This window comes from Aotus nancymaae, unplaced genomic scaffold, assembly GCF_030222135.1.
Source record: "Aotus nancymaae isolate 86718 unplaced genomic scaffold, 86718_ANA_hifiasm-v0.15.2.pri h1tg000001l, whole genome shotgun sequence".
In the NCBI taxonomy this organism is placed as follows: Eukaryota; Metazoa; Chordata; class Mammalia; order Primates; family Aotidae; genus Aotus; species Aotus nancymaae.
In genome coordinates, this window is record NW_026988412.1 from 12,768,145 (window position 1) to 12,785,592 (window position 17,448).

Genomic DNA, 17,448 nt, shown 5'->3' on the forward strand with positions numbered 1-17,448 from the left:
TGAAAACACATTACTGTTTTATTTTGGATTAAGGCTAAAAATTATTGTCATGAGCTTGCTAAAATGGCTCAGAAACTCAATTGCTATTTCAGTCAAAATTTTACTTTAAATATAGTTATTGAAGGACAAAAAGTGACAACAGTAGCAGTTTTCTCTATTAATCGCTTGTGAGATATACATATATACGTATGTATACTTTTTTATTCATAGTTGTTCGCTCATAACTTTCATAGTCTTCTGTTGTAATATTGGAGTGTTTTAAGTTTCAGGAGCAGACCTCAGAAGATATATTCTCTCTTTCTGACCGTCCCCTGTCCTCCCTAATCTTCTCCCACCTCTCTGATTATGGGCCATAAGATCCGCCTTTCAGAAGGGGTCCTGCCATACCCTGGAGGAAGGAATGCTGCACAGAGATGCCAAAAAGAATCTAAATAGACCAGCCTTGCTGGGTTTCCCTACTCGGTCTATCAGCATTATAGTAGATATTAGAGATCATACCCTTTGATCCAATCACATTTCTATACATTTGTCAATCATGCCTATCCAATGGAGTCCTCATAAAATGCCTAAGAGGACAGAGGGTGTAGAGCTTCTGGAGAGCTGAACATTTCGAGGTTGACAGGCAGGTGGAGAACTTGTCCGTGTGCCAAGAGGGTGGCACACCCCAAATCCATGTGGATAGGAGCTCCTGTGCTCTTCCAGGCCTCACAGTATATGTGTGTATATATGTATATATATATATTTTTTTATCTGACTTTTCATATGTTTCATAAAACATATCCTTTAAAACATCCTTTATTATAAATTGATCAAGATAAGTGTTTTCTTGTGTTCTGTGAACTGCTCTAAGAAATTAGTCAAACTCAAATAGAGGTTTGTGTGAGAATCACAACTTGAAGCCAAGTCAGTCAGAAGCTCTGGAGGTGTGGAGTTTCAACTGGTTATAATGGGGTGTTCTTGTGTAACTGAGCCCTCAACCTGTGGTTTCTGAGGCTATCCCCTGGTAGATAATGTCAGAACTAAATTGAATTGGAGAACACCCAGGTGGTTTTCACTGCAGAATCAATTGCTTGCTTGGGGTATGGAGAGAAACCTGCACAGATTTGGTCGCAGAAGTCTTCTGTGTTGATTGTTGTTGCTGAGAGAAGAGAGGAAAAACACAGCTTGAGTTGTTCTTTCCCACACTCATTCCCCAATGTATACATTCAGCAACACCAAGTATAGTTTCTGAAATCATTTTTCATCTATATATTTGTTCTCATATGTTTTTAAGTTTTGTTTTACATTTGCTAAATTTATCAGTAAACATTTTTGACTTGTAATGTGTATAATTTTCTGTTTCCTGTAATTTTTTTAAAATTTTCTTTTATAAAAGTATTTACCTGAAAAGGACTGGAAATTTTGAAAATAGTCCTTAATGTAGTTAGTGTTAGAAGCATGAGCATAAATAACTTGAATAAACAACAGATCATGATAAGTGCTAGAGTAAATGTAAAGACTATATCACCAAGGCCTGAAGAGAGAGGGAAAGCACTGCTCGCATGACTTGAAAAATGCTCCAAGTGGTGGTTGTTTTTCTCATTTGATCCTCTGGACAGAGCCATGAAGTTGACAGAGATCACCAAGCTTAAAGTTGTCTGACTCAAAGCCTTAACCATTTAGCAGGTTATAAGGAAGGGTAACACTTACTGAGGGCTCTTTGTGCTGCCAGTGTATGAAGCTGGGGTCAGCTCTCCCTTTTGGAACTTCTTCCAAGTGGCCTATGCTTGCTTCCTTTATGTGGGTTCCAGATATTGTTTAAATGGAAACATGACTTATTAAAGAGGAGACAGTTTTATTATTTTTAAAATTTTTAAAAATGGGTTATTGGGGAACAGGTAATATTTGGTTGCATAGGTAAGTTTTTTATTGGTGATTTCTGAGATATTGATGCACTTATCACATGAGAGCTGTATACAATGCACCCAATTAGTAGTCTTTTATCCCTCACCCCTTCCCACTCTTTTCCCTTGAGTTCCTAAAGTCCATTATGTCATTCTTATGCCTTTGTATCCTCATAGCTTAGCTCCCACTTATGAGTGAGAACATACAATGCTTGGTTTTCCATTCCTAAGTACTTGGCTGGGAATAGTAGTCTCAAATCTCTTCCAGGTTGCTGCAAATAACATTAATTCATTTCTTTTTATGACTGAGTAGTATTCCATTGTATGTGTATATATACCACAGTTTCTTTATTCACTCATTGATTTATGGACATTTGTGTTGGTTCCACGTTTTTTCAATTGCAAATTGTGCTGCTATAAACCTGCATGAGCAAGTATCTTTTTTGTATAATGACTTCATTTCTTCTGGGTAGATACCCAGTAGTGAGATAGCTATATCAAATGATAGTTCTTCTTTTAGTTCCTTAAGGAATCTACACACTATTTTTCATAGTGATTGTACTGGCTTACATTCCCACCAGCAGTGTAAAAGTGTTCCCTTTTCATCGCATCCATGACAACATCTATTATTTTTTGATGATGGTCATTCTTGCAGGAGTGAAGTGGTATCACATTGTGGTTTTGATTTGCATTTCCCTGATCATTAGTGATGTTGATCATTTTTTATATGTTTGTTAGTCATTTGTATGTCTTCTTTCAATAATTGTCTATTCAGGTTCCTATCCCACTTTTTGATGGGGTTGTTTATTTATTGCTAATTTGTTTGAGTTCATTGCAGATTCTGGATATTAGTCCTTCATCAGATGTATTGATTGTGAAGATTTTCTCCCACTCTGTCAGTTTTCTGTTTACTCTGCTGACTGTACCTTTTGTTGTACAAAAGCACTTTAGTTTAATTAAGTCCCAGTTGCTTATCTTCGTTTTTATTGCATTTGCTTTTTGGTTCGTGGTCGTGAAATCTTTGCCTAGCCAATGTCTAGAAGAGTTTTTCTGATGTTATCTGCTAGAATTTTTATAGTTTCAGGTTTTAGATTTAAGTCCTTGATCCATCTTGATATGATTTTTGTATAAGGTAAGTGATGATGATCCAGTTTAATTCTCCTACATGTGGATTGTCAATTATTCAAGGACAACTTGTTGAATAGTGTGTCCTTTCCCCACTTTATGTCTTTGTTTGCTTTGTCAACAATCGGTTGGCTGTAAGTATTGGGTTTATTTCTGGGTTTTCTATTCTGTTCCATTGGTCTATGTGTCTATTTGTATACCAGTACCATGCTGTTTTGGTGACTATGGCTTTATAGTATAGTTTGAAATCAGGTAATGTGATGCCTCCAGATTTGTTCTTTTTGGTTAGTCTTGCCTTGGCTATATAGGCTCTTTTTTGATTCCATATAAATTGTAGAATTGATTTTGTAGTTTTGTGAAGGATGATGTTGGTATTTTGATGGAAATTACATATACATATAAGAAACAGCACTATGAATGGAATAGTACCTCACATCTCAATACTAATATTTAATGTAGATGGCCTACATGCTTCACCTAAAAGATACAGAATGACAGAATGGATAAGAATTCACCAACTATCTGCTGCCTTCAAGAGACTCACCTAACCTTAAGGTAAAGTAGTGGAAAAAGACATTCCATGTAAATGGTAACCAAAAGTGAGCAAGAGTAGCAATTCTTATATCAGACAAAGGAAACTTTAAAGTAACAGCAGTTAAGAAAGACAAAGAGAGACATTATATAATGATAACAGGCTTTGTTAAAAAGGAAAATATCACAGCTCTAAATATATATTCACCTAACACTGGAGCTCCCAAATTTATAAAATAGCTACTACTAGACCTAAGAAATGAAATAGACAGTGACACAATAATAGTGGGGGACTTCATTACTCCACTGATGGCACTAGACAGGTCATCAAGACAGAAATTAAACAAAGAAACAATGGATTTAAACTATACCTTAGAACAAATTAACACTTATTTACAGAACATTCTATCCAGCAACTGCAGAATATACATTCTATTCATCAGCATATGGAACTTTCTCCAAGATAGAGCATATGATAAGCCACAAAATGAGCCTCAATAAATTTAAGAGAATTGAAATTATATCAAGCACTCTCACAGCCCACAGTGGAATAAAACTGGAAATCCACTCCATAAAGAACCTTCAAATACATGGAAATAACCTGCTCCTAAATGATCATTGGTCAACTATGAAATCAAGATAGAAATTAAAAAAAATTTCAAACTGAATGCAAGTAGTGACACATCCTATCAAAACCTCTGGGATACAGTAAAGGCAGTGTTAGGAGGAAAGTTTAGAGCTCTAAATGCCTACTTCGAAAAGTCTGAAAAAGCAAAAACAAACTAAGTTCACACTTCAAGGAACTGGAGAAACAAGAACAAACCAAACTCAAACCCAGCAAGAGAAAGGAAATAAAAAAGATCAGAGCAGAACTAAATGAAATGGAAACAACAACAAAAAACAATACAAAACATAAACAAAAAGTTGGTTCTTGAAACAATAAATAAAATTGATAGACATTAACGAAATTAACCAAGAAAAGAAGAGAGGAAATTCAAATAAACTCAATCAGAAATGAAATGGGAGATATTACAACTGACCCCACACAAATACAATAGGTCATTCAAGGCTACAATGAACACCTTTATGCACATAAACTGGAAAACCTAGAGGAGGTAGATACTTCCTGGAATGATATAACCCTCCTACCTAAGAAGAGGAAGAATTAGATACCCCGAACAGACCAACAAGTAGGGAGATTGAAAATGGTAATAAAAAAAGTTTTATATTTTAAATCTCTGCATGTATAGCTCTAATTTTTACTCCAAATAAACAAGATACATTAGTGTGTGGGAAATGGGTATATGTTTGATGTTCATGTAGGAAGTAGTATCCAAGGAGAGCACAGATTGAATTGTGACCTTATGTGTCATCTATTAGAACAGGAACGAGCCAATGTTTTACCTTTTGAGGTGAGCAGATTGCTTGAGTGGAGTTAGAATCCTTACATATGTCTTAGGCACAACAGTTTCACAGACTGCTGAGCAGAATTTAGACAGTACAGGGAAGTGATGACAATGGCTAGAAGAAGAGTAGAAAGGGAGAGGAACAGGTGAAAATGACACACATTCAGGAGGTGGGTCAGTGGGAGCAAAATATAGCACCACAAAAACAAGATCTACAGAATAATATAGTATAAAGCCATATTTACAATTTATGGACATGCAAAAATATTCAATATATTGTTTAAGAGTACAGAAAGGTTAAGCCAAACTACAAAGAAAGGCAGTTGATTCATGAACATAAAATTTAGGAGAGTGTCTACCGAGGTGGTGATTCTTTGGTACAGCGGGTGGGGCCCACAGAAGGAGGCTAAGGTAACTACTGCTGTGTTTCTTAAGACACATGATGGCTATGCTGGGTTTCTTTAGTTAATTCTCTTTCTGCTTTGAGTACACAGTTTGTGTATTTCTTCTAGTGAGTCAGATATTTTATTTTACTTTATTGAAATAAGAAAAGTAACCAACATAGAAACCTTAACTCATACTGATCATTTTTGAGAGCCTGGGCTATAGTACTGAACCTTTTTCTATAATGCTCTTTTCTATTTTTATTTAAAAAATAAAAAATATTTTAAATAGGAAATTTCTATAAAGAACTGCTCCCTTGATCCCCAAGTTCAGATCCCAAATGTCAGAGCCTCTTCCATCCATATCAACATCCCGAGGCTGCTCTTCGCCAAAGCCAAGCCATTTTACTCACCTGGGAGTTCCAGTCCTCCCTGCTCCTGCTCATCACAGCTGCACACCTTCGCTGTCAGCCCCTGAGTGGCCAATAAGGTCAGGAGTAGGGTAAACACAGCAGAGATGGCCAAGGCAGTGGAGGCTTGTTTACTCTCACAATGGGAACCTCTAAAGGTTCTTTAAGGGGGTGGGGCCAAAAGCTGGGGCAGAGTCAGAACAGCTGGGGCAGCAGCGAGTCTCTGGTCCCTCCCCACACAGTGATTTTGAGAAGCCTTTCTGCTTGGCTCCTCAGACCCAGCTCACCCCTCTGTCCTGGAAATGTGCCTCAATTAATTTCTCCCAAGAAGGTGGGACCTCTGGCTCAACTGAACAGATAGAGGTGAGATGAGTGAGAGGGAAGCAAGGGTGGAGGGAGTCAAGGGCTGTTGCTGGGTGAATGTCTCTGGATCAGAGGCCACTTGAAAAGAGCTTCAGGTGATGTAATCACAAGTGGGGTGGGGGAGCAAGAGATCACAAGGGTCAGATTGTGACACACCTGGAGTGGAGCTGGGGATTGGCCAGGCAGAGGGACTTGATAAAAGCCAGGTTGCCAGGGAGTGAGCCTGGCAGAGAGAAGCTGGGCATGAAGGGATGGGGTGAAGTGATGGTGATTGTGTTCTGGCTTCTACTCCAGGGCCCTTTCATGGAGACTTATTTCCCATGGTCTTCTTCCAAGGAAATTCTCTCCACCCTCTCACCTGCATCCTGCCCTGAGTCTCAGGCTCTGATTGCAATCTATAGTCTACAGCTTCCCTCTCCCCGTGTCCCAACCACAGCTTTCTCAGTTCCTGGCTGCAAGGGTTTTACATCCTCTACTCAATTTCAAAAATTTCTCCTGGCACCAGCTTCTCTACCCAGCATCTTTGGTCTACCTGTCAATCTTCGTGTCCTGTCAGTCTGGAAGTCCAGATGACTGTGATGAATATGCTGCTTGCATTTTCTGAATCACTGTGTTGATGAGAAATGCGTCCTATCAGAGGTAACGAAGCTTCACAGCAAGGTCATTTTGAAGATGACAGTAAGGAGGACATAAGTGCTCTAGGATCAATATGTGAGGCTGCCACAACCATGCTGTAGTTTGCACATTCTTGCAGAGAGGCAGAAGAGCCTGTTTGGGAGAGAAGCCACAAAATCATGGCTGGTGTCTTGACAGAATTTATTCTGGCCCCCAGGATGGTGTACAAAACACCCTCATGAGAAGGTATTTTGCTGGCCACTCTTAACCCCTAGAAGAAACAGATGCCGTGACTTTGAAATATTGGAAAGTGAATGTAAAATGGAGAACCTCTGAGGACAGCAGAACCCAATGAAGGTAAGTGGCATTGCTCATCATTGAAGTCAGGTAGCATGATGCCTCCAGCTTTGTTCTTTTTGCTTAGAATTGTCTTAGCTATGCAGGCTCTCTTTTGGTTCCCTATGAAGTTTAAGGTGGTTTTTTCCAGTTCTGTGAAGAGGGTCATTGGTAGCTTGATGGGGATAGCGTTGACTCTATAAATTACTTTGGGCAGTGTAGCCGTTTTCATAATTTTGATTCTTCCTAACCATGAGCATGGTTTGTTTTTCCATCTGTTTGTGTCTTCTCTTATTTCCTTGAGCAGTGGTTTGTAGTTCTCCTTGAAGAAGTCCTTTACATCCTTTGTTAGTTGTATTCCTAGGTATTTTATTCTGTTTGTAGCAATTGTAAATGGGTGTTCCCTCTTGATTTGGCTCTCTTTAAGTCTGTTATTGATGTATAGGAATGCTTGTGATTTTCGCACATTGATTTTGTATCCTAAAACTTTGCTGAAGTTGCTTATCAGTTTCAGGAGATTTTGGGCTGAGACAATGGGGTCTTCTAGATATACAATTGTGTCATCTGCAAATAGAGACAACTTGACCTCCTCCTTTCCTAATTGAATACCCTTTATTTCTTTTTCTTGCCTGATTGCTCTGGCTAGAACTTCCAATACTATATTGAATAGGAGTGGTGAGAGAGGGCATCCTTGTCTAGTGCCAGATTTCAAAGGGAATGCTTCCAGTTTTTGCCCATTCAGTATGATATTGGCTGTGGGTTTGTCATAAATAGCTTTTATTGAGATATGTTCCACTGATACCTAGTTTATTGAGAGTTTTTAGCATAAATGGCTGTTGAATTTTGTTGACGGCCTTCTCTGCATCTACTGAGATAATCATGTGGTTTTTGTCTTTGGTTCTGTTTATGTGGTGGATGACATTTATAGACTTGCATATGTTGAACCAGCATTGCATCCCTGGGATGAAGCCTACTTGATCGTGATGGATTAGCTGTTTGATGTGCTGCTGTAGTCAGTTTGCCAGTATTTTATTGAAGACTTTTACATCTATGTTCATCATGAATATTGGCCTGAAGTTTTCTTTTTTTTTGTTGAGTCTCTGCCAGATTTTGGTATCAGGATGATACTGGTCTCATAAAATGATTTGGGAGGGATTCCTTCTTTTTGTATTGTTTGGAGTAGTTTCAGAAGGAGTGATACCAGCTCCTCTTTGTATGTCCAGTAGAATTCAGCTGTGAACCCATCTGGACCTGGGCTTTATTTGGTTGGTAGGCTATTAATTGCTGCCTCAACTTCAGCCCTTGTTATTGGTCTATTCAGGGTTTCAACTTCTCCCTGGTTTAGGCTTGGGAGGGTGCAAGTGTCCAGGAATTTATCCATTTCTTCCAGGTTTACTGGTTTACGTGCATAGAGTTGTTTGTAGTAATTTCTGATGGTAGTTTGTGTTTCTGTGGAATTGGTGGTGATATCCCCTTTATCATTGTTGATTGCATCTATTTGATCTTCTTTCTTTTCTTTTTTATTCATCTGGCTACTGGTCTGTCCATTTTGTTCATCTGGATAGTGGTCTATCCAGCTTCTGGATTTATTGATGTTTTGAAGGGTTATTTGTATCTCTATCTCCTTTAGTTCTGCTTTGATCTTAGTTATTTCTTGTCTTCTGCTAGCTTTTTTTTTTTTTTTTATCTTGCTCCTCTAGCTCTTTCAATTTTGATGATAGGGTGTTGATTTTAGATCTTTCCTTGCTTCTCATGTGGGCATTTATTGCTATAAATTTCCCTCTAGACCTTGCTTTAAATGTGTCCTAGAGATTCTGGTGTGTTGTGTATTCATTCTCAGTGGTTTCAAAGAACATCGTTATTTCTGCCTTCATTTCATTGTTTATACAGTCAACATTCAAGAGCCAGTTGTGTGGTTCTGAGTTAGTTTCTTAATCCTGAGTTCTAATTTGATTGAACTGTGGTCTGAGAGACTGTTATGATTTCCATTCTTTTGCATTTGCTGAGGAGTGATTTACTTCCAATTATATGGTCAGTTTTAGAGTAGGCACAATGTGGTGCTGAGAAGAATGTATATTCTGTGGATTTGGGGTGGAGAGTTCTGTAGATGTTTATTAGATTTGCTTGGTCCAGATCTGAGTTCAAGTCCTGGATATCCTTGTTAATTTTCTGTCTTGTTGATCTGTCTAATATTGACAGTGGAGTGTTAAAGTCTCCCACTATTATCATGTGGGAGTCTAAGTCTTTTTGTAGGTCATTAAGAACTTGCTTTATGTATCTGGGTGCTCCTATATTGAGCGCATTTATATTTAGGATCATTAGCTCTTCTTGTTGCATTGGTCCTTTTTCCATCATGTAATGCCCTTCTTTGCCTCTTTTGATCTTTGTTGGTTTAAAGTCTATTTTATCAGAGACTAGGATTGTAACTCCTGCTTTTTTTTGCTCTCTATTTGCTTGGTAAATCTTCCTCCATCCCTGTATTTTGCACATGAGATGGGTTTCCTGGATACAGCACACCGATGGGTTTTGACTTTTTATCCAATTTGCCAGTCTGTGTCTTTTAATTGGGGCATTTAGCTCATCTACATTTCAGGTTAATATTGTACATGAATTCGATCCTGCCATTTTGATGCAAGCTGGTTGTTTTGCCCATTAGTTGATGCAGTTTCTTCATTGTGTCAATGGTCTTTACCATTTGGTATGTTTTTGGAGTGGCTAGTACTGGTTGTTCCTTTCTATGTTCAGTGCTTTTTCAGGAGCTCTTATAAGGCAAGCCTGGTGGTGACAGAATTTCTCAGCAATTGCTTGTTCATAAAGGATTTTATTTCTCCTTGGCTTATAAAGCTTAGTTTGGCGGATATGAAATTCTAGGAATTCTAGGTTGAATGTTCTTTTCTTTAAGGATATTGAATATTGGCCCCCACTCTTTTCTGGCTTGTAGGGTGTCTGCTGAGATCTACTGTGAGTCTGATAGGCTTCCTTTTGTGGGTAACCTGACCTTTCTCTCTGGCTGCCCTTAGCATTTTTTTCTTCATTTCAACCCTGGTGAATGTGGCGACCATATGCTTTGGGGTTGCTCTTCTTGAGGAATATCTTTGTGGTGTTCTCTGTATTTCCTGGACTTGAATGTTGGTCTGCCTTCCTAGGTTGGGGAAGTTCTCCTGGATAATATCCTGAAGAGTATTTTCCAGCTTGGATTCATTCTCTCCATCATATGTCTATATTATTTATATACTGGTAAGTTAGCTTTTTAAAAAGCTATAGGTAAAAGTTTTAACTATTACTTATTTTTATATTTGCCTCTGCATGCCTAAATACATGTCTTTTACTCTACGTTATTACAAAAATGACATAAAACAGGAAAAAAATAAAATGAGTCATTTTTAGATAAAATGACTGGCCTATTTTAGGCTTGGATTGTAGACCTTTCTTTTTGTGATTTAATTATTCTGTTAAATTTTGGTGCTTTTTTTAATGCTCTTAAATCAGTTTTTAAGAAATTTTATGTTTATTTTTCTTAATTTATTTTTAATTAGCATAGTTATCTACAATGTATTTATAATGTCACCTGAAATTATCTGACTTTAGTTATGATTTATATCCTGCCTTTTTAAATGATTTTTTTAACCCTTCCAAAATTCAGAATAATTTTGCTCTTTCACCCTATAAAATAAAGGAAAATTGGAATAATTAGGTTTGTTGAAACTCTTCAGATTTTAAATAACTCAAAACTGTTACAGGAGTCCTTCAACTTTGGGATTTAGAAAGATACAAAAAATTCTCCAAATCTGTCAAATTCGGAAGGGAGCTGATGTTAATTTTATATTAGTAAAAAGTATTATTAGGATTAGCTTTTAGTAATTGTATACTTTTCAAGTTAAGAGAAGTATGTTCCTTTTTAAGCATAAAGATTTTTCTCCAAGATTCTAGATTCACAAATCCCTTTTTACTTTTTGTTTATAAAAATTCTCAGTAAGTGCTGGCCCAATTATGTGGGAATCATTAGGGACCTATTGCTTATTTTAGTCTTTCGTTAGCACTGCTAGCCAAGCTATATCCACCTTGTTTAAGATCTATAACAGCAATAACAAAATGTATGAAAACTTCTATTGACTTAGTTCTAGGATCTCTACTACAGTTACTAGTTTCTTATCCTACATAGATTCTTTTATTGACAGTCATGTGACATCTATGAAATATTACCGCCTTACCCTTCAGAGGTCTGCCTCCATCACTGCTTCACTCTGAACTTAGTAACCATCTTTTTAAAAATTTTTATTTTTATTCTATTTTTTTAATTTAAGTTTTATTGGAAGAAAGAGGACCCAATAATTATCAGCCTTTTGGGAACTATTCACAACCATGCAAGCCTTCTAGCCAAGATAACCGTGATTTTATTTTGATTTTATGTGGTTCATACTGAAAAAGAAAAACTAAAAATCATGAAGCTGTGTATGCAGTCAGAAACTTAAATTTGGCCTTGAAATATAGGCTTCTCTCAGAAATTAAATAATTCCAGTGGGATAACTTAATTGCCCTCACCCAGATATGTTTGCTGCCCAAAGATAAAGAAGGTGTTATAGAAGGTATGATTTTTAGGTTAGTTCATGAATGCTTTAGAAACAAACAGTCCAGACTGCTACAAACACCAGATTAGCAACATCTCAGCAATGGTGGAGATCAATGATATACATCCTGATGCCTGACTATTTTGCTTTGGCTGAAAGAGGGTATAAAGAAAGAGAGAAGCAACCCTTCATATTTGGGAACTGTTCTGGCACTGTTAGACCTTAGTGTTGCCAGGAGTGAAATGGGCACTCACAGGTAGGTCCTAATATTCTCTTGCTGAGTATAAACAATTTCACAGAGTACCAGCATCAGAAAAGGCCACTCTATGATTGTGGTGGATCAAGACAAAAAGACCACTCCACAGTCATGTCTGAATGTGAACAGAAACATGAACGTTATCTAAACTATACAAGTGACCAAACACCCCTCACTCCTGGCTAATATGTGTAACAGTGGCTTATTCACCAATCACAGCTTTAACCTTACTTCCTCCACAATTTTAGATAGTTTTTAAAGATATTCAGTCATAGAGTTAACACCACTTCCTGACGGCCTCCACTTCAGAGCAAAAGTCCAGTTCCCTAAAACTTCCCCTAAAGTACTGGTAAGGACTGAATGTTTACATTCCCCCAAATTCATATGTTGAAATTCTAACCCCCAAGGTGACTGTAGTAGGAGATGGGGCCTACGAAGGTGTTTAAGGAATGAAGGTGGAGCTCTCACAAATGGAATCAGTGTTTTTATAATAGGGACCCCAGAGAGCTCTCTCGCTCTCTTTTTGCCATGCAAGTAAACAGCAAGAAATTGACATTCTGCAACTCAGAAAAAGATCCTCCCTGGACCCCAACCGTGCTAGCAGTGTGACCTTAGACTTCCCAGCCTCCAGAACTATGAGAAATAAATTGCTGTTGTTTATAAGCCACCCAGGCTAGAGTACTTTGTTACATAGCAGCTAGAGCTGATGAAGACAAGACTCTTACTTAAGTCCCACATCTTATAATGTCTTCTTTAACATGCTCTTACTGAGAGACACCACAGTTCTTCATGGTGTTTTCCCTTATTTCAATGATTAACAGACTCAGCTTGTTCAGCCACAGGTCTCTTTCTGTTGATGTTACCATAAATTGCTACTCTGGGCACACTGTCTATGGGTTAACCTTGCTCTGTAAGGAGCAGGCCTCTGTTGCTATAGGCTACTACTTCAATGAAGTTGCTGTCTAACACTGCCAGCTTACCCTTACATTCTTTCCTGGGTGAAGCCAAGAATCAGGCTAAGCCCCAGTTTGGGGGCTCTTGTGTCCTGCATTGTTTTGAGGAAGGGTGAGACCCCTAAGACTCAGAGAAAGCCTCTTGCTCAAAATTAGAATAGCTGGTAAATCATAGTAAAAATAATAATAAAATCAAACATTTACTGAGCAGTCACTGTACCATGCATTCTTCTGAATCTTTTGTGATTTTAACCTTGTCAAAACCCAGGGGCAGATACTAATGTTAGCCTTAAGGGTAAGACTGAGCTACAGAAGTGTCCAGGGAGCTTGCCAGAGGTCCCAAAAGTAGGAGAAATTATGCAGGGCATTGGACTGGACTATTCTGGCCCAGGGTCCATGCTTTTACACACCACAGTATGTGTCCCAGTGAGAGAACCTGGCCCTTCCCTCTCCTTCCATGTTCAGAGCTCTCAGCCTGGCTCACAAAGCCCTTATCCTTAAATTTCCCTCTTTGGAAGTAGCAGGACAATGTTGGGGCAGTGAGTAGAACAGGAAATTGTATTGTCCAGCCCTGGCACAGACTCCTTCAAATTGTGACATTTCACATTGCTGCCGAATTCTCTTTTGCATAAAATTGTGGACTAAAAGCAAGTCTGAAACCAAGGGTGGCTCGTAGTTTTGATTCATTCCTGTCAGAGGCTGCAGTTGATGTGAATGTAACTGAGTTTCTCTCACCCACTTACCTACCTCTGCCAGTGGAAGCTGGCCCACTTATGATTCAAGTCTTAAGTCATTAGTTTCCTTCCACACCCATGGAAATGACAACTGGGTTGATTCCCAGTGTGTGTCAAGAGGAAATCTGGTCCTTTGTGGTGTTTAGTGTTCCTGAGGCCCTGAGCCCCCAGTAGGGGATGCATCAAGGCTGTAGTAACTATTCATGGGGCATCAACATACTGACAGATGGAATGCTTCTTTCTGCAAAAAAACTGATTTTGAAAAGAGAAAGCATTGCACATACAACCCAAATTTATATCTCGTTTCTTTCTCTTCCTCCTTCCCCCAGGGTTGTTGCATATCACAGCCTTGTACACATAAATACCTTTATTACACAGTCCTGTCTAAGAAATGATAAATCAACTTGTATCCCATTTTATAGGCATGAACAGGAGTGGCCTTTGTTTCTGTTCCTCCCAGGCCCGCTTCCTTTCCTTTTACGTGTGTGTGTTTTATCCCCACAGGTCGGCTCCAGGAGGGGTTCTAGAAAGTGGGCATAGAAGTCCCTTTGGTTGGAAATTACTAGCTCCCATGACTCTGGTGGCCCAGTGGCACAGTGAGAAACATAAGCATGGGCTTGAGCCTGCCTGTTTCCATGGAAGGTCCATAGCCCAGGCTGGTTCTACTGCTGTATCTCCTGGAGCTGGCTGCATTTCTCTGAAGTAAATGGACCCAGAGGGCAGAGAAGTTCTCAAACAGTCTGAACAGAGCAGGTCCCAGAACCCAGAGCTACTGCACTGCCCCCAGGCCTCTTGATGCCAGAGGCAATATAGTCACCATAAGAATTAAAAAAGAGAGAAACACAAAAGGTGATTTTACAGTCAACAGGGACAAGTTTATTTTGAATAAACCTGAGAGGGGCTGCTGGCTGAGTTAGGTCAGAGCCACAAGCTCTCTTACAGACTTGGAGTTTTTAAGGATTCAGGGTGTTTATCAGAGACTTGGACTGCTTCTGTGTCTCTTTGTTGTGCTTACCTGGGAGGGAGAGTTGTGTGTCTGTTCCCATACATCTTTCTGCAGCTGCAGGTATCTCTCTCGAGTCTGCTTTTAGTTTCCCTATCTTAGTGCACGTGAAGGGAAAGGAATGTGCTTATGAAGGGCCACTGTTTTACTGGGCCCATTATATGAGGGTGAAGTTTGGCAGTTGCCCAGGAGACTTTCTGCCTACTTCCCTCTGTGCCCGAGCTGTCTTATCTGTGTTTTACTGTCTGCTCTTTCTGTCTGCTTGTAGTTAGAACGTAAGTGATTTCATTGAAATGCATGAGGCTAGAATGGGAGCTGGAACTTAGGGTAGTGGTGTTTGTCTGAGATGACGCTGCTCCTGCTCAGTCAGTCACAGCAGCATTTATCTATTTTTCCTCCTCCTCCTCCTCTTCCTCCAGCAAAGGGCAGGTAATTTAGCTGGTGGTTTCCTCGCCTTTCTTTAGCAAAACTGTAGCCCACTGCAAATCTCCCTGGGCAGCCATGATTGGACCTGTGTTCACTCAGGCCGTGGGAGATGGGGCTGTGTCCTGAGTTCTGGTTCATCACTTCAGGTCCTGGAATTCAGCTCCAGGAGTATTGATCTCTGGCAAGAGCTATGTGCTTAAGGAAGGTGGACTCTCCCAGGCCCAGGAGATGGATCTCACTAATCTAAACCAGTTATGGCATCCCTACTCCGCTTACTGCTGACTGTTTCAGGGACAGGCAGGCGACTGATTTCTGGCCAGTGAATTGTCAGTGTATGTTTGCTGGTGTGTGTAGGAGGGTGTCTGGAAAATATTTTTTTCACCTTTACAAAAATCCATGGGGAAAGAAAACTCTCCCATGTTTTGCCTTCACCAATGTGGTGAGAACATGATTCTTAGAGTTACTACAGGCATCTCATACCCAGGTGAGGTATCTTGTCCTCAAATGCTGATGCATTGGAGAAGACAGGTTACAAGTGAGAAAGCAGTGTTCACCCTTGAAGCTTCCCAGGGCTGCTGAGCCAACCAGAAATCACCCTCATCAACTTCCTGGGAGACAGGGTTACAGCATTCTCTCCTGAGGGTCACAGATTCTGGAGTTTTTGTCCCTGTGTAGGCAGTGCCAACACATAGATACCCTGGGCCTGAGAGAGGACAACGGCCTCCCAGGCTTGGGGACTGCAATGGAAAGGAAAGGGGGGTCTCTTCCTGAGACTTTGTGGAAGCTGCTATCAGCAGAGGCCCTGTGGATGCTCAAGTTACTCTATTGTTATTCACTTAGTGCCCACAATCCAAAAGATTATTCATTTACTCAGAGCCCAAGGATGAAATGAAAGGGAAGAAATGGGTTGGAGGCATGGAAAAATGCACAAATGCTAAGCTTAGGCTGACATCTTGTGGCTAATCCCAAAAAAGGCACTTCACTAAGAAATGAATTGAATGGCTGGGCAGCTCAGCAGGGGGCAGCCTGCAGTCTGAAAACTGGGAACAGGAGCCTTTTAAATCCACTCTCACTTTTTCATTTTCCTTTTTATTACATGTCAAATTTCTTCAGCAGTCATTTTCAGTACTATATAGCTATTAGAAAGAATAGTTTAATGACTACAGACTTAAATTTATTTCGACAAAAACATTGTTATTCTGACTAATCCTACTTCAAATTAAAACTGTTCACCCATTATCAATAGATTATCATTTTCTTTAAATTAGCAATGACATGCAATTGACCTGAGTAACTATATAGTTTTCTACCTAGAAATTAATAAGCTGTGCCTCATGTATTACATTCTTAATGAGTAGAAAAGCACTTTGTTTTCCCATTTTACACAGGTGGAAGCCAAGCAGTGGCCAGGGTCACAGTGAGCAAATGGTAGATGGGATCTTGAATGCTGGTCCTTCAGAACTCACAGTCTGGAGGTGGAGTTAATGGTCACCACTTCCTTTGAATGCATAGGCCAACAGGCAGTCTTCATGTTGTCTCTTGTAATCTTTAAAACCACCCTAGTAAGGTAAATATTATTTTTCCTGCTTTACAAATGAAGACACAGAAATCGTGCTCTAATGGGTTGGCTCCCTGGGAATCTGAAGCAAGCTTATCTACTTCTAAAACCCATCCTTCTCATTAATCTCCACTTTTTTTGTTTTGTTTTGTCTTTTGAAAGAGAGTCTCACTCTGTCACCTAGGCTGGAGTGCAGTGGTGCAATCTCGGCTCACTGCACCCTCTGCCTCCCAGGTTCAAGCAATTCTCCTGCCTCAACCTCCCAAGTAGCTGGGATTACAGGCATGTACCACTATGCCCGGCTAAGTTTTTTGTATTTTTAGTAGAGACAGGGTTTCACTATATTGGCCAGGCCGGTCTTGAACTCCTGACTTTGTGATCTGCCCACCTCAGCCTCCCAAAGTGCTGGGATTACAGGCGAAGCCACCGTGCTGGGCCCTACCTCCACTTTTAGAGATAACTCACTCTTCTCCCAACCCCTTCCTCCCTATCTTACATATACCTCTCCTACATCTGAGCTTCCAAGAAATTATTAGCATTTGTTGCTATGGTTCTCCTTGAAATATTAGCTGATGAAGAATTACTATTTTTTTCCCAGGGACATTTGCATTACAATAGATAAGGAGCTCTTGAACACAGAAAGCCTTTGGGATTTAAAGGGAGCATGTCAGATTGCAAGAAGTAATGAGACAAAGGCATTTGGGGGCAGTGAACAAAAATTTCCTTTAACCTCACAGAGACTGTTTTGTCCTTGGTAGCCCAGGGCTTCCAGACAGCAGGTCCCATATCTAATGTAACTGAATATCCAACTGAAGGAAAGCAGTTGTTTATTTAGCATCCTGGCTGGATTTACCACCAGACTAATGCAAATACCACTTGATAAGGGCTGGAAGCTGGC

The 17,448-nt window shown here is 39.7% G+C and overlaps 1 long non-coding RNA gene across 1 annotated transcript in view; it reads left to right on the forward strand.

Annotated features, from left to right (window-relative positions):
* LOC105732813 (uncharacterized) overlaps positions 1 to 17,448 on the forward strand; it is a 679,090-nt gene that overhangs the window by 30,083 nt on the left and 631,559 nt on the right. The window lies entirely within an intron of this gene.